Source organism: Rhinolophus hipposideros (genome assembly GCF_964194185.1).
Source record: "Rhinolophus hipposideros genome assembly, chromosome: 17".
Classification (NCBI taxonomy): domain Eukaryota; kingdom Metazoa; phylum Chordata; class Mammalia; order Chiroptera; family Rhinolophidae; genus Rhinolophus; species Rhinolophus hipposideros.
Window position 1 is genome coordinate 12,951,654 of NC_138063.1, and position 22,964 is coordinate 12,974,617.

At 44.8% G+C, this 22,964-nt stretch overlaps 1 protein-coding gene across 19 annotated transcripts in view; it reads right to left on the reverse strand.

The window, feature by feature from the left end:
- The window catches only part of ZNF532 (zinc finger protein 532), a 96,731-nt gene extending 74,034 nt beyond the window's left edge, over window positions 1-22,697 (reverse strand). For 5 of the 19 annotated variants that reach the window (XM_081079120.1, XM_081079123.1, XM_081079122.1 and 2 more), the window contains exons 1-2: window positions 20,164-20,928; window positions 19,969-20,079 (exon numbers count right to left, since the gene is read on the reverse strand). The gene's annotated coding sequence lies outside the window, so the exon portion shown is untranslated. Of the gene's footprint in view, window positions 1-4,586; window positions 4,606-19,968; window positions 20,080-20,163; window positions 20,929-21,017; window positions 21,189-21,849; window positions 21,975-22,492 lie in introns of those variants that run through there. The other 14 variants (XM_081079126.1, XM_081079128.1, XM_081079115.1 and 11 more) reach the window with 14 other exon arrangements.
- Window positions 22,698-22,964: the final 267 nt, after the last annotated feature.

The following is a 22,964-nucleotide window of genomic DNA, read 5'->3' on the forward strand; positions in this document are numbered from 1 at the left end:
TGTGTTCATTCTTCGGCTTCACGAGACACGATCCCGCCCACACCCAGAAACTGCCGCCAGATCCAACATCATCTGTATCACTTTCAAGCTACTACCATGATGTCACTGGTGGGATTAAGAAGAGGTATATGCCAGTAAGGCAGCGCCACAAAGCCAAGTCATCCCTACATCACTGTGTCCCCAAATATGTCCCTGTTTATAGATATTAGGAAGGAAGGAAGATTCTAGGGTCAAATGGTTAAAGTTTTAACTGGTTTCCTTACCATCAGACTTCCCCAACTCTTTCTCCCCATCCTATTCTGAGATCTTTACTATGGTTATGTGCATTCTGAATCACAAAGGGTTGGAGTGTCCAATGTTTACCCAATCTACCTGACCTCCAGACCCTTTCTTTCCTCCTAAGCATCTCAGAGGCACTACGTGCCTTTTGGGAAATACCATGTTCAAATCACGATTCTACCCGTTTGCAGCTGACAAGGAGACACCAACCACCAGACAGAGCAGAGATGGCTGGGCATCCAGAAGATTCTTACTCCTGTGTAGAGGGCCATCAATACAGGCTAGGATTGGGGAGCTGTTAGCTAATCAAACTGGGGCAGTCCAATTTGGGTCTATCTTTAGTGACAATTTACACAGAAAACCCAATTAGAGCCTCTGTCTGCTGGCCCTGTGTCACAGGGATGTGGGGAACGTTTGGGCACCATTTCTTTGGGCTTTTCCTGTGAGATGTTAATGTTTTTCCAAGTCCCACAATGCATCTCTCTTATGATTCCGATAGCCCCCAAAACGTTAATGAACATCAACTTATAAAAGATTCCAGGAGGGCATAATTAATCTAGATAAAACTGCCAAAATAGCTAGAAAAAGTTGATACCTTACTTCTGTTCATAAAACACCAAGGAGTACCTGACAATTGAGGAAGACTTCAAATCTACTGGAAATGAAGTGGGTAAGACGAAGATCAAAACTGCAGAAAAGGCAAAGGATTAATTAACTCCTTAGGGAAGAATAAGGAGGTCGATAATCTTAAAGCCTTGCAAATTAATACCCAGAACCAGCCATGGTTTGTTGGATTTGATAATAAGAATATTATCTTCACTTATTTTGTTTAAACCCTTCCTAAACAGAGGAAAGGCTTTCTGTGATAAAAACCACATATTTATGCTTCTTTAACAAAAGTGCTGAGAATGATCAGACAAATGATGGGCTATGAGAACAAGAAAAATGACAGCAATCTACTCAAAGGTCCTAGGCAAGACAGAGATGGGCGATGGAGCATCTCTTCTCCAAGTGGATGGGCTATAACGGATGTGTTCTCTAAGTTGAAACCAGAGGAAATGGTTCTTCTATCTTACGCCAAAGACAGTAAATACAGGACAAGGAAAAAGCCACAATAAACCCAGTAGACATTTAGGGGGCTTTCCAGAAGGATCCGAATATTCCGGAACCACTCAGCTGATCCATGGTTAAGTAAAAACATGCCACCATTCTACGCCACACAATCACTGCTCTCTCTCTAGTTTATACACATGAGAAGCATAAGCCAAACCCGTTGCAGATAAATAAAATATTAAAGCCAACAGTTTCACAGGTAAGCTAGGTCTGTGCAAGCAGTTCTAATATATTAATATATTAAATAAAAATGCATACAGCTTCCGAATTCTGAAAGTTAACCACTAACTTACTCGATAACAGGAAGATTCAGTAACTCACAGAAACTTCTAATTATTTTTTTTCTTGATGTACAAATAAGAATTGCTGATTCGATACCCTGGAATAACCAACTTGCTCTCAGTTATTTGGCAAGTATGACTCAAGACTCTTTCTGTGTACTGAGCACTACACAAATTATAGGTCAAGAACCCCATCATTTCATCCTCCAGCAGCAGAATCTTGCATTCTTTTGTATGAATTCTGATGCAGTAATGGCACCCCACCTCTCTATTTCACACCCCCATTCAGGGACCTTCTAGCCAGTACAACCAAAATCTCTGTGTGAACACTGCATACTCTATTAGAATCACTCTGAACTTGAATGCCCAGGTAGCACCTTTGAAAAGAGCTTTATTTATTCAACAGATTGCCATCTATTCAAAATACTCCTCTTTCATTCCTGGATTTTTAAAACAGTTTCATTGTAAGAGTAGTATATGCTCTTGGCCAATACTCTAAAACCTAGAAGTATAAGCAACAGAAAGAAAGTCATTCTCCAGAAGGTCCACTCGTCAGAGGTAAGTTCTGATAACATTTGGGATATAGACTTCTAAATGCATATGTAAGCATAAATACATATACACATGTATAGTTTTAACATAATACTTTTTCACATTCAACAGTATATCACCAGACATCTTTTTATGTCTATCATGTCAGGCAGGTCAATTGTCCATGTTAACTGAACACATACATTTGTTCAAGAGTACCCTTTTAAATTTAGATTTTGATATTTTCCAAAGAAATTTTGCCAAAGCAAGAAATCACGAGACCTTTCTTCAAGAATTTTTGCAAAAATAAGAACACTTCAAAATATAACCTTTAAGACATGGTGTTGAGTTTCACCCAGTTGCTTTAAAATTCTGAAGATATATTTTTAACTCGTGATAAAATGAAAGATGAGGGAAACACACGTTAAAATCCTTGACTCATGCTCTTGAATTATGACCCTAAAGTTTAACGTCTCCAAGAACAACTTCTGTAATTCTACCCATCAAGAGACTACATATTCTTGATTTCATAGTAAACTAGGTTTGCCTATAGGTAAGTGGTTTATATTTATCCATATGCCTGATAGTACAGTATTCTTTTACTTTCATTTTCCTATGGGATCTTAGCCTGAAGGAAATCTTTCTTTCTTTTTTTTTTTTTTTTTTGAAATCTTATTTAAACAATAAACTACTTCTCCCAATTCAAGGTAAGTGTGAACACAAAAGTTCATCAAGCTTCTGGAGAGAGGGCAACGGGCTTTAGGCTGGCACGTAGTATCATATGGTAGGATGAAAAGGAAAATGGTGAACAAAACAAAAATGGTTGGTCAGAAAGACAGAATAAGGAAGGTAGCTAGTCAATTTTCTAAGGTACCCTTAGTCAAATTTGTTATAAATACTCAGTTTCTAAGTATAAAAAATGTCTTAAAATAAATGCAAAAACAGACCAAACATAGACCAAAACAGAGTATAAGAAACTTTTTAACCCCACTTATAAAGCATAGTATGTTTTATCTGGTTATTTTTTTAATGTTTCTAGTATAAGGGTCCCAGATTCCTCCAAAAAGGAAGGAAGGAGCCATTTACTTACTAGAAGGGACAGGTCTGAGGGAAGGAGGGGAAGGAGGAGGAAACAGAGAGAGGGAGGGAACAGAACGTGCACACAATGAGACATTCACATTTAAAATAGTGGCTGATGCGCATAGGTAGAACTTGATATATGATTCATATCATACTTTTCATTACATTTTTAAATTTTTCGAAAAAGAGAGGAAGGGAGAGAGAAAAAAATTCTTTTAACAGTGCAATTCAGTCATGGGGATTTTAGCAAGCGGATACTCCATACAGATGAAGGTCAAAACAATGACCAGAAGTCCTAAAGGAGGTAATAACCACCCTTCCAGTTCAGGAGGGCAGGTAGGAAATGGGAGCCCTAGGACAGCGACTGCCCTCTGGGTGGAAGGAAGGACAGCACAGGCTTGGATAAGACCAGGCTGTGACAGTTAAGCGCTGCCGGGGATAGATACTTAATTTTACTTAGGATTCCTTAAGCACCTGCTCCACTTCTGGAACAATGTTCTTTGAAGTAGAATGCACGAGTTAATGTGAGTGCTATTTCCCTAATAACTGGATTTTACAGAAAAATTAAGATATATATGAAGAGGCAAGTAAAAGTAACATGAAGAACATATGTTATATGGCTCAAGAAAGACAACCTGATGGATTTAAGTAAGGTATACTCCTGAAAAAGCTCCCCTCTTTATGGTGGCAGCTGGCCAGAAACAGGGAGCCCACTTCAGAGCTTTTAACTCTTACGTGTTCTCTAAATACTTGGGAAGAAGGAAAGAGAAAATATGGTTCAAAATATGCCAAACACGAGAAAGAGCAGGAAAAGTTTTAATCATATATTCTCATTTTTAAAAAGAAAAAACTCAAAATGAAAATACTTGATTACATATTTACTAAATTAGAAAATACATGTCGAGCCATGATAGGGTACAAAGTGGTTCTTTACTTTCACATGGAGCTGACCGATTTAATATTTGATTTTCATTTGCAGTCTGCTAAAATCACATGCAAGTTCCAAAATGCCCAATTTTCACATTTTCCTCTACTAATGAACTAGCTAGTAGTTTTATCCTGACTCTGCTTGTTCAATATTAAATATCCCATGAAGATTGTGTTTCATTATTCAAGTGACTAAATTCCTTTCAAATATATTAGGCTTTCATAACTTAGATCAGAGAGTAATTCCAGAAAGTTCTTTATGGAAGACAAAGTTCTCTCTGTCAAGGTTCTGATTTCTGGGAGTACAGGACATCCACAAAAGGCACTGAGAATAGTAAAGCAGTAAGAAATCATTTTTGAAAGCAAAACACTAACCTAACAAAAAGATCGTTTGTGGAGGGCTCCTTGAATTCCAAAGCCCCTGCTCAAAGGAAAATCAATTTGCATGCGATTTCGACTCCTCTGGCCCAGTGGGGCTCCCTGGGTGAAGCAGCTTTCACAAAGCTGGCCGCCTCAGTCACTTCCTCAGGAAGTGGGACTAACCACAGCTCACCCCAGCATTCAGAGAGCGACTTGGATTTGGAACAGGACACTTTCACCACAACTCACAATACAGACTAGCCCCGCAGGACACAGACACTTCTGTACCCGAGCTTGGGGGTTCTGCTTTGCTTTGTGGTTTTGGGTCGAGGCCCCAACAGAAGGTGACAGGTCCCGTGTTGCTACAGCAAACCAGCCGGTTTATCTCCGTCTTCTCCCACCAGACCACCTCACCCACGCCCATGAGACACAGGGTATTCGATTACCCTGTGACTAAACCTGCATCCAACATACCCAAATTAAGTAACTCAGTCACTCCACATGACCAGTGTTTTCTTTTTCTTGCTCAGAGTCAAAAATAGAATTGTGCTGACTTGCTGTGTGTGCTAAGGTTCTTGAACAGTGGAGTATCTACTTACTGAATATACAAAGCTTCCAGAAATACCTGCCCCATGTTTTTCTTTCGAAAGCAGAATGTAAATTTAAAGGGCAGGACTGCCCTCAGGTTAGCATTTCAAAAGATGGCTCAGCTAAAACAATTAAACACAGAAGTTAGTTACTAAATACCAAACCTTTGCGCACAGAACTAAAGAGCGAGCGGGCTGGGTTCAGCCCAGAGCCTCCTCTGAGCGCACGACTGTTATGGAATAAGCTGCCTACCCCAGTTATCTAGCTGTGTGCTCTCCCTAGGGGTGGCCTTCATTTCACCTCCAGGAATGCCTCTGGGAAACAGGTAATCTCCCTGGGCTGACCATCTTTGCAGATATCTAGTGTGTAACAGTAAAAGAGTGCTCAGGGGCAGGGCTTGTCCAGGCTTCCACTGAGTTTGCGAGCTAATAAAAGAAAACCTTCAGCTAAAGAGATTGCGGCAGGATTCTCTCTTTCCAACAGCACCCCCACAACCAATCAATCCTTCAAGTCCAAAAAGAAAACATCAGCTCTTTCCTTAGTTACTTCCAAAGAAAAAAAAGGGCAAGGATCCTATTTGCGGTATCTGGGCAATATGTCACACTGATCCTAGGGCACGGGGGCAAAGTTTTAAACCAAAACAACGAAATCTTCCAAAGTGAGGGGCATCTGTATAAAAATGTTTCGTGAATGTATTTGTAATGCAGCAAAACACTGGGAAACACGTGAATGTCCGTCAATAGGGAAATAAATCAATTATGATACACTTAAAAATTGTAATAAAATGCTGGTAACATAAAATTCACCATCTTGACCATCTTGACAATTCAGGAGCGTTAAGTACTTTCACATTGCTCATGGCACAACTTTTTATGGACTACAATGCAGTCATTAAAAGTAAGGCAGAGCTATAGAAACTGACAGGGAGCAATCACGATATACCATTAGTCAAAAAAAAAAAATACAAGTCAGGGCATCAAAACAATATATACATTAAAAATGTTTTTAAAGTAAACTGCATTTTTATATGTCCAGATAGATAGATAGATAATGCAAAATTCATAGAAAGACGTAGGATGCACATCAAACATTTTGATAAGGGAAAAATGTCTTTCCAAGTTCATCCACCTGAGTGTAGGTGTGCATTTTCAAAATCTCGTATCTACAGGGAAATAGGTGGAAGTTATATTTCCTGTAAACTTAGAGATAGTCAAAATCATCAATCTTGGCAATTCTGGCAAAGGTACCTTGGAGCTCTATTTCCCATTGGGTATACATTCTTTTAACTCAAAGACCCTTGCACTGGCAACTTACTAATTCATCAATGAGAAATACTGAAAAGGTCTGGGCTAAACCTGTCGCTGTTAATAAACTTCAGGAAAATTCATTAAAGCCTCTGCTTGAAGTGGATTATTCAAATAGTTTGGCGATGAGAAAGCAAGAAAAAAATGTCTAAATTCTTTCACTGTTGGATAGAAACTGCCTCTTTCGTTTTAATGAAGCATGTTTGGTGAATTCCAGTATTTCTAAACTAAGAAAATCACTTATCCTTTAAAGTACTAAAAACAAAGGATTCCTGCTTTAGGAGGTAAACTCAAAGGCTTTAGAAGCATTCTTTTGGCATTTTATAAATACCACACTTTTAGTAGCATCTCTACAATGCTAGCTTGAAGTATAGATTTTCTAAATTAGAAGTGATATTTTGAGTACAGAAAAGGGAACTTCAAAGTAATTTTCCTTTGTCACCTGAATAAGCCTTCTAAATATTTCCACATAAATCCTAAACCCTGCACAGAAGCCTTTGTACCTAAAATGCTCCTATCAAACCAGCAGCTCTATTTTTGATGTTTTCTAACCAATGTTACCAGTAATTTTTCTTTGTTTGAAATACTAAATTTAAAATATTTGCCAACATTTTTCAGACTTCCAGCATGAGAAAACATGGAAGAGAAAACGAGTAGCTGAAGGTTCGTCTGTACTTCTCTTGGGGATTTTCCAGGTCAACGACAGATGCTTGCTTGCTTGCTTCCCTGGGAGATCTTTCTTCTAGAATTGCACAACCTAAAATTTGGAAGATTGTTCTTGCTACAAGGCTTTAAGCCTGTGGTTCTCAACTGGGGCGATTTTGCCCCTCTGCTACCACTCCCACCCCCACCAATGATACTTAGCAATGTCCAGAGACATTTTTGGGTGTCACAACTGGGCAGGGCGTGAGCGATGCTCTTGGCGTCTGGTGGGTTAGAAAGTAGAGGCCAGGGCTGCTGCTGAACATCCTACAATGCACTGGACACCCCCACAGCAAAGAATTAGCCATCCCCAAATGTCAGTGGTGCTGAGGTTGAAAAATCCTGCTTTAAGTGAACAGACACTTCCTCTGCTCACCCTGTCCTCCTCGCACCAGAGACCTAATCCTCCTAAGAACACAGTAAACCTGCTTGCTCCCCTCAGTCATCCACACCAAAGCCTTCTCCGGGCGTGGAGACCCGGGCAACACGCTCCAGGTCAGCCCCGCCCCTTTCCTCTCCCACCTACTGAGGAAGGGTGTGGACGCAGGGGCTCCCTGCAGTTATCACAACTCCTTTTGTATTTCCAGAATGCTGGCATCGCCAAAGCCCTAAACAATTCTCCCCAGATAACAACTTCACTTAAAGCATGTTTGGAGTGATGAAATGTGTAGTCCTTTCACCTATAAAAATCTGACTGAGCATCACTGAACTTGTCATTTGCAGCGTGTGTCCTGGCTGCCGACCTTCACGACCTTCACAAGAAACTCACTCAGGGGCGGCCAGTGAGCTCAGCTCCTTAGGGCATGCTGCTCTTAACAAGGTTGCCGGTTCGAGCCCCACATGGGCCACTGTGAGCTAGATGGAGACAACTACTTGACTTTGAGCTGTGATGGATCCTGGAACACACTTAAAAGAAAATTTGAAAGTTTAAAAAATAAAAATAAACTCATTTCAAAGTTCTCTTCCTGGAGTAGACAGAAAACAGAAAAGCACAGAGAAAGAGAATTAATGACATCATTTTGTCAATCACTATGTTCTACTGAAAGGAGGAGAATGGAGGGAGCTCCTCACAAGGTCCTCTCTCATGTTTCATGAATTTCATCAGACGACCGACCGACAGCTTGGATGTTCACCCAGAAATGTTCCTCCCATCACTGAACTTCCCACCAAAAAGGGAGGAGGGATTCTACAGTCTAGGAATTTGGGAAATGCTGGGTGATACACACACACACACACACACACACACACACACACACAGCTTCCTTTACTCAAGGCTTCTCTGAGCTTGCAAGTGCTTGGAACTTCCAAAGTGAACTTTCATTATGGGGATCCAGGCTGGGAGTGCTACAAGCTTATATGAGGCTGGAAGCTTACAGGGTGAGACATCTTTGGGATACACTTGTAACAGGGTTTAAGAAAGTATTCTCGGGCTGGCCCCGTGGCTCAGGTGGTTGGAGCGCCGAGCTCCTAACGCCGAGGTCGCCGGTTTGATTCCCACATGGGCCAGTGAGCAGCGCCCTCTACAGCTTGTGACCCACAGCTCTCCCTGGAGCTGAGCCCGTGAGCAGGTGGGGAGCTTGGTGTAAGCTGCCACAGGCTGCTGTGTGCTGCCAGGAGCAGCTGGTGGCCAGCCTGAGTGGCTGGCAACCATCGTGAGTGGCCGGCAGCTGGCGAGAGCTGCCGTGAGCTGCCAGTGAGCTGTGAGCGGCCGACTGCAGGGGGGAGGTGGGGGGGGAGGCTCACAATACCAGCATGGGCCAGGGAGCTGTGTCCTACACAGCTAGACTGAGAAACAATGGTTTGAACCAGAGTGGGGGGGGGGAGGTGGAAGAAGGGGGGGAAAAAAGAAAGTACCCTCCTTGGGAGATGGTATTAGGAAACAGGAGCGTCTTCTGGAGCTGAGTGTGACAGAGATGCTTCCTGCCCATTTTTCTCACCAACTCTGACTCCATGTGTTTCCTGGTAGTTCCTCCGCCCCGGGGGCGCCTCTGCATGGAACACATCTCCAAATATGGAGGAAGAGCAGTAAGAAAGTATTTCTAAAGGGGCTCTGCCTTAACTTTCATGTCATAAAAATGATTGCAAAACCCTTGTTTGGCTGGTTCTGTGAGTCCTGTCAAAATGAAGCCATTTGTGTTGTAAAATGCACATGCACACAAGTAGGCACGCATTTATAAGGCACAGGAAGAAAAATCAGAAAAGAGAGCAAGGTATCTCTTAACGTTTACCTACTTTCGGTAGCCATAGCCACATCGGTGTCATGGAGCAAGCAAGAAATACCGCCTGGATTGTGACAATAGGAGAAATACTGGCTGACCCAGCAGTGGCTTTGAACCTCAAAGATATTTGAGCTTGCCCCCGATTAGCTATTGAAATGACACCTGTAAACCACAGCACGCTGCAGTGGTTACAAGCACGGGCTTTGGAGCAAGACAAACTGCAGTGAGGCCTGGCTCTTCCCTTTAAAAGTTACAAGATTCCAAGCACGTTACTTCTTTAAACTTGTTTTCTCCAGTATGAAATAGAAAAAAGATCTACCTCATGGAGTTACTATGAGGATTAAATAAAACAATCCAGGTAGGTGCTTACCACAGTACCTGGAATATCGTGAATACTTATTAGAGTAAGTTATTATAACATCAAAACAAGGTCAGCAAGAGGATTCTAGCAGAGAAAGACCTAGAAGAAATTAAGCTACCACTCCGATGCTCCCAAATAGGCATGCTAACCAGGCAGACACCATCAGAATGGCCAACAACCACACAGAATAATGAGAACCTTTAACTGAAGTGCCCCTTGCAAAAAGGCAGGCCAGCAAGGCCTTCTAAGAAGCACAGTAGATGCAGAACAAATTTTTCCTATCCTCAATGACCTGAAATTAGAGCACTGTGTAACCAAAGAAGTTACAGCTAAATTCGAAACTCCAACAGAGGTCAACAATACCCTAATGCTCAAGACTAGAGGAACAAACAATTTCTTTAAGTCTATGAGTCGTCTACATTAAAACCACGAAAGCCTAATTAATATTACTCAGCTGCTAAACTGTGTGTTTTATCTTTCCCAAAATTAACATTGGCCAGACGTGCATTTTGTCAAAAAGATACATCCTACCTACGAGGGGACTCAAACACATATTCATCCACCCATGAGACCATAAACATGAGGCATGAACAATGAATTCCTCCAGACATTTGGCCAAATTTCCTACCTCCAGTGTCTGAGTCCAATGCATTACTCAATCAGCATTTGCTATGCACTTATGGAACAAATACTGAAAGCTAAACATGTTTTTGTGATTTTGAGTCATTATAAAGTAGGGAAAAGTTTCCATTTCTATACTCTAAAGCTGTTTGACTACTATATGGAAGAATGGTAAAAGGAACACACTTTGGGGTCAAAAAGACCCAGGTATGAATGCCAACTCCCACTGACGAAGGAGCCTCAAATTCCTCCAGCAGAAAGTGGGTTAAGACCACCCACTTGGGCCATCCCAGTGGCTCAGGCTGCAGGTTCCATTCCCACATAGCCAGTGCCAGATGGCTCAGTTGGTTGGAGCACGGGCTCTCAACCACAAGGTTGCTGGTTCGACTCCCGCAAGGGATGGTGGGATATGTCCCCTGCAATTACCAACTGGCAACTGGATCTGGAGCTGAGCTGCGCCCTCCACAACTAAGACTGAAAGGATAACGACTTGATTTGGAAAAAGTCCTGGAAGTACACACTGTTCCCCAATAAAGTCCTGTTCCCCTTCCCCCCAAAAAAAATCACCCACTTGTCTGTCAGTCAGGGTTGCTGTGACACCTAACTACTCAGAAATCAGAAAAGTGGCTCTGAATAGAAAGTTTCCTTAGCTGCACTTTCCCAGGGTGACCAAGTCACCCTTTAGCTAATCTTCGCTTTAGCTAATCTTCCTTAAGACTCTGGTTTCTCATCATTTCCTGGCTCAAAATCTCTGTCCTAGCCAGAGAGCAATGCTCAGCGTCCTCTGCACATTTTCTTCTCATGACAAGTGTTAAACTTCCCCATCATTTCCCTCCTTGGATCATCTTTCTCTTTCTGTCAAGCTCCATCCCTCTCCTTTTTCTCAATTCTATCCAAAATTTACCTTTACTAGAAGCTTTACTTAGACTCAATCTTTCCTTTTTTATATTCTCCCCACACACACAGATCCACCATCCAAGTAAGCATGTCAGAAAATAGTGTAAAAATTAAGGACACACATTCACTCAGTTATGGCTAAGCTATTTTCTGATAATAATGAATTAAAGGACAGACTGCATTCCCAACACAGTGTAGTGATAAAGCAATTCTGTGCTCTAGGTAGGAGAACAGATGAAAAAGATGGGACGAACCAAGGAAAACCCATCCCTACCACTGCAAAAACCAATAGTTGGTGAACAATGTCATTTTCATATATGAACAAGAGCACATTCTATGAAAAGGCCACCCCCACCCCCTTTTCACTGCCTCCTTTTTGCCTATAGCTTGTTAAACTTAGCTAACAAATGTGTAAATCATTTCTCATTGCCTTTACTCATTCACTCAATGGTTTTGCTGATGTCTGAACAAAGACAACTACCAGGTTTTGCTCTTACAATAACAGTCTCTAGAAAGCAATTATAAACTGAGGAATGCCCTGACTAGACAGGCGAGAGCGCTAATCAAATTGGCCATTAGGATCCCTACTGTAGTAGCCCTCTCCCTCAGGGGATGTTTCACAAGCCCACCAAAAACTACTGCTAACATTAAGGGTTAGCAATAACCCTGCCCACCAAGCCACAGCTGATTAGACCAGGAGCGGTGAGATTTTTGGTCTTGAGAACTGGGAAGTGAGACTCAGGAACACAGAGAACACCTCCTAGCAGTTTAAATGGGCACATGGCAATGTGAGGGCTGTGGGACAGCGATCTATGCCATGTGCACAGGAAAGAGAAGGCAGTTCCACCAAGGGATAGGCACAGAGATAACTGAGGACACGTGGCCGTGTGAAGACCAGCGTGAGCTGAGCGCAAGATGACGTAAGTTCCCCGTTTCCAGTCCTCCTGGCATTCCAATATGTCATCAGCATAAAAATCTGTTAATGTGATATTTTACGTTCTTGTTTTTGCATGAGTCTTCCAAACCAGGTGTGTCTTTCATGCTTACGGCTCATCTCAGGAAGGACTGGCCAGATTGCAGGTGCTCAATAGCCCTCTGTGGCTGGTGCCCACCATACTGGACAGAGCAGTTCTAGACACAAAATAATTAGTCCTAGGCCCCTTGTGTGCCTTCTCCACTCATCCTCTATCACCACCCAATCCCAGGGGGCAAGACATGAATGCCTGGCCACTGTCGGCAAACGTGGGAAGCAAAGTGCCAGGGGGAAAGGGGCAGATCAGGGGCGTTAGCCAACCTGCCATATTTTCACAATCCAGTTGTTTTTAACACTCTGATCAACTTAAACCGCACCAATAGACAGGCAATCTAGAGTACAGTCACTCACTGATTGGGCTGATTTTTTCTAGAAACAAAGACAGTTGAAATACAAGACCATAACTACAAAATTCATCCAAGATTTTCCACCTACAAGTGAAAGTACAGCCAAGTGGGAATAAGTATGCTGCCCTCTTGCCTACATTTCACCGTTTTAACCAGATACAGCGCAGCTGTAACTGAAGACCTACAGACCAAGGTAGGAGACACTCATTGTTTTCATGCCTCCCCCCTCACCCCCGCAAGAAATCTACTCATAAATAAGATCAAAGGAAGGACAGGAGAAACCAACTTCCTCCAAGACAGAAAAAAAAGCATGTCAGGCAAAGACCCTTCCCAAAAAACGGGACTGGGGAACACAGAATAGCTAAGATTTAAATTTTAGGAGGACTTATCACGTACCAGGCACTCTGCTACTGTATGTAATCCTCATAAAAACACATAAAAAATGCTTAGAATCTGAGTAACTTGCTGAAGGTCCCACCGCTAGTCAGTGGCAGAACATAGTAGGTTATATTGCTGAGGGCTAGGCAGAGGCAAGTGAAAATCTCCACGGCCTTACCGCCCAGATTTAACTAGAACACCAGGCATAATCAGTTCGCAAGCTACAAACCTCCAACTACCTCTCTCATTCTTGCTACATTAAATCAGCAAGTATTACGGACCAGCTTGTTAATGAGTACCTACCTGTGGGAGGCTTAATCTGAATAATTCATGTTTTCAGATTCACATGATATTAAAAATTTTTAATATGAGCTGATTTATATACCATCAAAACACATGATACATTTTTGGAAGCCTGAGACCAGGAGCCTGGAGCTGGGTTCCAGTTCCAAACCTGTTACGAACTACTGGATGATCCCCACTTCCCCCTCCACCCACTCCAATATGGGCTCACTATTGAAAAGGAGGCGGTCACTATAAAGATTTGAAATATTTCCACGGGGCTTTGAATTTTCTAACCTACTAACTTTTTCAGCAATCTAATAATTCTTACCATTCAGATCCCTAGAAAGCATTTGTTCCTCACAGAAGAAAATGATCAAAATCAATACCCATTACTAGACTCATGAGTCAGCCTTTGGAAAGGAGTTTATCTTCCAAAAAGAAAAGGCTGAGTTGAGGAGGAAACATTCAAGAATTACAACACCTTGATTTTATCTTTAGGCCTCTATGAATCCTTCAAGGTGCCTGGAATCTCTAATTATGTACAGTTGTAAGATCTGACTGAATAAAACAATAAAAGCCTACATTTACAGGCCCTAAACATCATCGACCAGAGGCGTTGACTTGGTCAGCTCAAAAGGCCACTCTTGAGTTTGTCTAACAATTACTTATTTCAGTCTCCAGATTTAGATTAAGTAGAAATTTGCTCTCCCCACCCCCATTCTAAAACAGAATTTAGAACTTTCTATCTGTAGAAGATGATTTTCAAATAACTCTTTAAACTGTGTGTGTTTATTGTTGGAACAAAAGACTTTTCTCAATACCACTTTAATTTACCTTGACTTGCTCATCCCTTTCAAAGAATAAATAAAACAAAACATCTCTTTGTTCCTTCTCCCTTCCAATTTGTATCCTCATCCTAGTAAAAATGTCTTTTCGAGACGCTATTTCTAGCCCTGTCTCTGGTGTACATACAGATTCTCGTCTCTCTGCGATGACTGCAATCAGGAAGAGCTGGCTAATGACAAGAGCCCTCGCTGTGACAAACTTCTCCATTACCCACCGTCTGGCACCCCCAACCTGAACACCATCAGTGCTGCTTAGCACTCACTTACCTATACCCTCTCTCAGACGCCTCCCTCCTGCCCCACACCCCCTAAACACTTCCCACCAGTTCCCCATATCCACTAATTGTGCTCCCCCAAGGCAGAATAGCCTCGTGGTGAGGCGCAGCCTTCAAATTCTGCCTCTGCTCCCATTTATGAGCTGGCAGAGACTGGCTAGGATCTTTGCTGCCCCCCCTGCATCGTGGGGATAACAGTGCACAGCTCATCTCAGTTTCAGTGGTGAATGATAGAACATATGCAAAAGCCCACCTGGAGATGTTAGCTACTAATAAATACTTTCTGACTGTTTGGAAATATCTGGCCCTCCAACTTCCTGAAGCATGCGTCTTAAGTTCTTCAGGCGCCCCGCCCCCACTCCACCACACCCCCTCCTAGGGCACTTCACTTATGGTTTTTAATATATAAACCATTATGATATGGAACCCCAAACTCAACCCTTTTGACACCTTTCTTTTATCATCTTTGTTCTATGCAAATTTCTCCCAATCTAGACCTCTAGCCCAAACAGATGGGAGACAAAGGACTCCTCCACCGGCAACTCAACCTAAAGCTGAGCTGACTGCATCAGGCCCCTGCACCTCCACTTTCCAAATCTATTCTGCCTTCTGAATTCAGGATCTCAGAGACAGAAAGAGCAGCCAGTAACCTCGGAGCCTCTATCCCTCCCCCGCCATCATTCCCCATATCTCATCAGGTACCACCCATAAGCACAGCTGCCTCGTGACGTAGTCACCGCCTACCACTCCCTCCCCACCACACACCTTGGATCAAGCCCGCTGCCTGTCTCCTGATTGCTGCAGTGGCACCACAGTTTGACCTCCCTGGCTCCAGCCTGCAAGGCCTGCATTCCATCCCCATAGTACTGCCCCAGGGCCTTCGTCCTTAAAAGCAAGCATCTGCCTACACTGCCTACCCAAGGAAGTCCCCTCTTGAACTACACAGAATGGCCGTCAGAAGTCTGGCCCTCGACTGCCTCCTGAGCTTCCTCTCCTCTCCCACACCCCACTCTCCCATCCCTGCTGGCGGCACCAGGCTCCCTCAGTGCCCTTCCACACGCTGCTCCAGCGGACTCTTATGCTCTTCCCCCAAGGCTTTGCCTGCACGGTTCAGCTTAGATGGCTCCTTCACATTCCTGTCATAGCGTCCGCAGGCTACTCCCCACTACATTTTTCTCTGGATTCCTTTTCCTTCGGTACTCCCAGTGCTTATTAGCACAATATCCGGTGCTTAGGAAACACTCAGTAAGGATCTGTTAAGTGGATGAAATAATCCCCAATTTAACATCACTCCCCACTTCTTGGGCTCTCCTTCCTCTACATCACCATAACCTTGGGTCTATTTGGTCTATTTGTTCTTCCGGATCCTGAATGGTATGTTATCCTCAAAAAAAAAAAAAAAAAAAGAAATCTGCTTCCAAAACCCTCCTGTTCATCACCTTGATATTGCTTATGTATTTTCACTTCCTTAAAAGGCTGAATACAAGCTGAATAATAACTTCATATAGTAAAACACCGTAACATAAAAAAAAGAACTAAGCTTTAAAAATTGACGATAGGGGATAAAAATTCAAAGCATATGGCATTTTGTTTCGGATTCTAATCCTGGTTACCTTGCTCCTATTTTCTATTTTGCACACCTTGTTGGTATACCTATCACTCCGCAGATAACCTGGCTCCTGATAGGTGTTCAATAAATTTTAAACTGAGCCGTAGGGAAAAAAAAGAAAGAAACCACCACCCATCTTTCAGCAGTCAATAAATCAGACAAATTATAGTTAAGTTGCTTACATGACTATGATTTCAACAAAGATCTCTGGTACCACTTTCCAAAATTTTGATTCTATTATTGTTTGGTGTTTCTCCGAACCTGAAGACAAATGTAAAACTGAAACCGACAAATATTTTTGAAGCGATTAAGAATAACTTCTGTAGGAAATAAAGGAGAGTTTCCCACTTGCTGTGTTTTGGTTCCATGTTTAGCTAATTCCAATGAGTTCTGGGTTATAAAGCATGTCACCCTGTTAGTGGGTGGCCTATGATCGCGATCACCTCTCAGGAGTCATCAGATCATGTTCACGACCATCTCTGACTTCAGAAGTCTGAACTGCAGCTGACAAGGATACATCTTTCTCGTGAGCTATGACGAGCTGCATTTATGTTCATTCAAACTTCTAATTCTTACGTAGTTACTCGATGACCTCGCCACCCCACTCCTAAGTATTTACCCAAGAGACATCAAAAAGTATGTCCAGACAAAAACCTGTATGCCAATGTTTATAGCAGCTTTAGTCACAATCACCAAACACTGGAAAAAACCCTCAAGTCCTTCAACTGGTGAATGGATAAAAAAAACTGTGGTACACCCATGCAGTGGCCTACAACTTGGCCATAAAGAAGAACCACGTATGGATAAACACAAAAAGGTGGATGGATCTCAAACATAAGACTTAGCTACGTGAAAGAAGCCATTTGTATGACATTCTGGAAAAGGCCAAATACAGGGACAGAACAAATCAGCTGCCAGGGGCTTGGGCTAGGGAGCTGAGTCTGACCTTAAAGGGACAGCAGGAGGAAGGTTTAAGGGGGCAATGGAACTATTCCTCAGTGGTGGCAGATACACAGTGCTGTACACTTGTCAAAACCCAGAAAACTGTACACCACAGAGTAAATTTTACTGTATATAAATTGAAAAGTTAAATTTTTTAAATTTAATTATGACTTGGTGGATTTCCTTAAAGTTTACCACGGCTGCTGTTGTTTTGGTGTTATTGAATTGTATTGATTAGGAAGAGGTGTTAGAGGGATACAGAGTGGGCACCCCCAGATCTTTTCCAGACACGTCCAGGATTTTTCCTTGGAGTGGTAACCTTTGTGAGGTGCCACATCAGGACGCCTGCTCCAGCTGCGAACAGCCAGCTGGAGTTCTGCTAAGGATTCGGGGAAGATTATGCAAAATCAACAGAAGACAGACTGTACCCCCACAGCAATGCCCAAGAAAGCATTTCAAGGGAAGAAACAAAGGGGATGGGAGACGACAAATCCTAAAATTCTAACCCAGCCTAGTCAAAGAAAGGTATAAGCAGAAAATTCCATTTACTTGTTGGACGCCTGATTCCTCCCTGATTCCTTCCTAGGCCCTCCTTTAGAAAGGAGTCAAGGTGCGGAGCGGATCTCTGTGAAAAAAGAGATGACAAGAGTCCTCCCGAACCAGGAGGCTGAGAGTTCTAAAAGCCCCAGATCCAACGTTCTCTAACATGGAAAAAATGATTCTAAGTAGGCAAATGACACAAACACGCAAAAGGTTCAACAACCAGTGACACTTTCTTTCCAGTGTACCCTCTCTTCAGCCAACCCACACATTCCTCCTCCAAAGAGGACTGGTGCCTGAGAGACTGCCGCAGGCAATCCCAACAGGGGTGGGGGCGCCCTCCAGGCTCCAGCTGTGGCTGCCCCCCAAGGCAACAGTGACAGCCACACACAGGTCCCGGCCCCAAAAGTAGGTGCCCTCCCTGTTCCCTCCTGGCTCTTCCAGGAAAGAATACTAATACTGTTACTTGTTCTCCACACTCACATTCACATTCCCAAGCCCAGAAACTCTGATCCCCTCCCAGGGGACCTGGGCCTGCCACATTGTTATACCTCAGCATGAGATCGCCACCTGAGACAGACCTCCATCCAAGATGAGCTCCCTGATTGCTGCCCTGGAGAACCAGCTCTCCAACCTCACACTGCATTTGCAGCTGGAAAGACTGGCCTAAATGCAAAACAAATGCTATTTTCCAGGAGCCTTCTGGGGGGAGGGGAAGGAACAAAGCTAAAACCCACAGTGAGAGTAAACCAGAACATTCTGTGACATGCAATGCCTTACAAAAAAGGGCTTTTAAACATATTATCCAGAAAGAGTCCTTGCAAAGGGGTTCGCAGTCAAAATCAAATAAAAATCACTGACTTTCTAAAGACAGGAGTAAAGGACTAAATTATAAACCAGCTTATTGTATTAAGCTAATTAAGGTTTATCATATTAGCCATCTGAGTTTTAGTTGGCACCAAAAAGGCAGGAGCAGGACATCAAGCAACATGGACGGGGATCTGCTTTGCAAGCACATTTCTACCCACACTCAGACACAGCACCTCTGGCAGTCCAAAACGATGTCGACTTGAAACCCAATTTTAGCAGTGATTTGTAAAAAATTTTGTTCCATCACGTAAGCTATTTCCTGGTATACCAGTCTGAGATTACACTTATCTCTATAAAATACTAAAATAGTCTGAGCTAGCCATGCACTCCTGTTTCCCTTTGCCTGTTTTCTCACACTGGATGCTCTGCAATCGTATGAAACCATTTTTAACAATCACAACCCCTTGCATACTTGACACCCTCCACTGCAGATATTCTGGCCACCAACTGCCAGCACACAACCAATTCTAAGATCCTCTGAAAACACATTTCTGAAAAGGCTCTGTTCTGCTGACCGCAAAGAGAAACAAAATACCCTCTTCAAAGTAGGAGAGAAATTTATTTTCAATCATGTCTTCTATGGACTCCTCTTGACTGTACTTTTTTTTTTTTTTTTTTTTTTTTTTACCAAACCAGAAGACAGAACCAGTTCTATCTGTTGATGACATCATATTGGACGTGATTCTGGAGCTGTTGGTTTCCTGTTTGGGGAAGTGGAAGTTCTTTTCACAAGGAACCCCAAGGCAAAATGTTTAGTACTCCCCAGTAAGCTCTCACTGCCTTTGTTCTTCACTTGGCTACAGTCATTACTGCTTTCTTCTCGCCTTCCCTCTAAAACCCCTGCTTCTGGAGGGTGCATAAAAATGCCAGCTCAAATCTAACTGCAATCTCTTAAGGCATTAGACATTTTCTACCATCCACTGCTGTAAAGCTTTGAGTTAACAGCACCTTTTCACAGATGAAGCCCGACTACCCGCTTTCCTCCTGGTATTGCACTAGGATTTCACATTAAAATGTATGCCACAAATAATCCAATGGCAAACTCACTGTCAACAGCCCCCAAAATCAATAAAAGCCATTCCACCACTTGACTGTGAGTGAAAAACCTTTCAGGTTAACACAGAGAGCAAGGTAAAAGAAAGGTGGTGAAGAACAAAAGGCAAATCTACCTTCAGACTTCTCCAGTCCCAAAAAGGTGGCGAGGCTGCCTCGATTTGGCGAAGTCCTTCCTATTTTGTAATCATCGGGAAAATGCTACATGTGTACTGCTTTAGTCTTATGCAAAACAGTGCATTCTCCACGAGGCCCTGATGCCTACCATCCTCTAAACTTGCTTCTTTCCAGGCCTGACTCTTCTAAATGACTAGACACATGCGATTTAATGAAGTCATTCTGATTTCAGCTGGATAGCAACACCATCACACAATCACTCTAACCCCATTACACTTGGATAACATTACGAGTATTTCTTCTCCCCTCTGAACGCAGTATTATCTCCAGGGTACCAACCCATTGTCAGTCTGTGTCTGAATGGATCTTCAAATAAATACTAAAATTCATGCTCAAAATATCATATCTCACCTTGTGAACCTTGACCTTTGGGAAAGACTTTGGACCAATGGTTCAGTTACTGTCACACGGTTGCATTCTCTGCAAACATGAAAGGGTTAAAAGCAGCCCCAGTCAACAGGCCTACAAGGAAAAAAAAGACAGCATGTATGCCTCACAGCATCACTGGAAAGCATTTATGCTCATTTCCTAGAACAACATTGTTACCTTTTGGCCTTCATAATAGTCAGAAGTATCCCCAACACCCTTTAGTAGCTTCTAAAAGGAAAAGCACAAAACAGAACATAGCCTGCAAGAGAAAAAAAAGCATGCAAAGTAGCATTCTCCAGCAACAAACAAACTACCATTACAAATCCATCAGTTCATTTTGGTTTGGTTTTGTTAAAAACACAAGAGAAAGAAAGAGAGAGAGACTGCAGAAACCAAGTGTCCCCACCCTAGCAAGTCACATTTTTTTTTTCCTTTCATAAGGGTCATAAATCTCAGCTCCTTGTCCATCCCTTAAGCAAAAGAAAAAGGCAGGAAAAGCCCAAGTAATCTCAGACCTTGCAAACCTGCACCTTTTTCCCCATCTTCTCTACACAGAATCTTTTAGGACTCCATTAGTCACGTACCAGTGCTGTGTGGTGTCTAAGTGTGCATTCACATACTGTGTTGGGATGGCACCTTCCTGCAAGCTCCTCTGCTTTTGGCTGCCATGAAGGGAGGAAGCTGCTATCCCACTGTAGAAGCTCAGTGACTGCATTGTGTTCAGGAGCTGATCTGCCTCAAACCAGTTTCAGCCGGTTCTGGTCACCCTACATAAAAAAGCTATGGCAACCCTCGCTGAGTTGCCAACAAGTCCCTGAAAATCATCAGCACAGGGGATCTCACTGGGGGTTGCTTTTCCCTTTTAGGTCTTCTTGAGGAGGGGAAGGTCATCACCCAGCACACAAGCACGCAGTCTTGGAAATGCCCACCTCACAAGCACCCCAGGGCCCCTCAGGGCCCATCCCCCCTCCCCTCCACCCCGAAGCCCACCGCAGACACTGTTGCCCCCTCCTTCTCCTTCCCCCACTTACCTCCCACAACCTGGCTCAGATCTTTGTGTACGTGTGTGTCAGTGTGTGTTCTCTGTGTTGGTGGCTGACAAAGAGTCCCCAAGAAAGCAATCTATGTGTGTCTCCTCACACTGGATGCGTCGGCAGCAGGAGCCGGCCTCGGCCTCCTAGCAGAGTGGTGCTGGCTTGTTGACCAGGCTCCTCTCTGCCTGTCACCCCCACCCCACCCAGCCCCCTCCTCCCGTCCCTCTCCTCTCTCTCCCAGCCCTGTCACCACCACCAACAGCCCCCCCAGTCTCCTCCTCCTCCAACCTTCTCTTCTTTCAAGCACCTGGGGGGAGAAGTCCAAATCCCTTCACCTCGGGGCAGAACACTAGAGATGCCTGGGGTGGGGGTGGGGGGCAAACGAAGGGGCAAAGAGGGGCACAGAGGCCTTTCAAAACCCTCGGTGCTCAGCCAGCGCTGCAGGGGGGAGGAGGCGAGCTCCTGTGCTCACGTGGCCCCCCTCTCTGAGCTCGTGGGGCCTAGCAAAACCGGCTCGTCCTCGGCCCCCCAAGGAAGCCGGCGGGGCGCGAAGGCCAGCCGTCCCCAAGGCCAGGGTGGGCCAGGCCACCACAGTCGGGCGAAAGGGCCTGAGCCTCACGCGCTCACCGCGACCCGCAGGGGTGGGCACGAGGAGCCGCGCCCCGCCGGGCCCCGCAGCCCACCCGCGCCCCTGCCTACACTGCCCCGTGCCCCGCGCGCGCCCGGCCGCCCTCGCCGCCCCCCGCCCCCCGGGCGCACACCCACCCCCTTCCCGGGGTTGGCCTTTGCAGCGGTCAAGCCCGGGCGTCTGGGCCGCAGCTCGGATGACCTTTGTTCAGCGCGGCGCCGCCGGCTGCTGCTGCTGCTGTGGCTGCTGCTGTCGTCGTAGCGGCGGCCGCGGCGACTTCCATGTTACGGGCGTGTCATCTGCATTCCCGCTGCCGGGGTCTGTGTGTGTGCGTGTGCGGTGGAGCGGCCTCACCGCCGCCGCCGCCGCCGCCCGGGCGCCCGGGCCGCCCCGCCGCCGCCGCGGCCTCGCCGTGCGCCCGGCCCGGGCCCCGCGCCTCCCCGGGCGCCGCGCTCTAGGCCGCGCCGCGGCGGCGGGACGGCCCGCCACGCCGGGGCCTACGGCTGGGGGTGCGGGCCCGGGCGGCGGCGGCTCGGGCCGAGCCGCGAGCGAACAAAAGGGAGCGCGGAGAGGGGGAGGGGGCGGCCGGTGGGGGAAGGGAGGCTTCGGGAGAGCGGAGCGAGAGCGCGAAGCCCCGCGGACGCCCGGCCGGTGCCGGCGCTGCGGAGGGAAGACGAGCCCCGCAGACCTGCCAAGTCTCGCCCATCTGGGGCTGCTGGATCGCAGCTTCGCCCCGGAGAGCGGGGTGGTGGTGCTGAGGGGATGGAGGGAGGGCTGCTTGTTTTTGCAAACGACATTTCAGGCGCTCACCCAGTCCTTTCCATGGCCCCAAGCCGCAACTTACTCGAGTGGAAGGAAGCAAGGCCTCGCCAAAGATGGTTGAGAAAGACCGTGAGCCTCTCTACCCAGGATCTTGAAGCCAAGGTGGTGTTTTGTTATCCTCGCAATGGTGGCAAATAAGTAAGAAGAGAGCACGCTATCTTCAGATAAATTCAATCTGAAATTCTCCCTGGAGGTGAAAGAAGGGGCTCCCTTCGGTTTAGTTAGTGGTTTGGAGCCCTGTTCGCCTTAAACGGAGCCACAAAAGAATGGAAGACACCCCCTGGGGTGGGGAGAAAGCCCTGGTGTAAAAGACACACGTTTTGCTTTCAGAGAAAAAGCCACTGGGGCCAGATTGAAACATGGCATGTTCAGTTCATGTAGTCTTTTTTTTTTTTTTTTTTAATGGGGGGAATGATATGAGTAAACAAGATGTAATAGCTAGGTCTTTAAATTCAAGAAGGGAGGTGGTGTACAAATGTAACAAGCACATACCG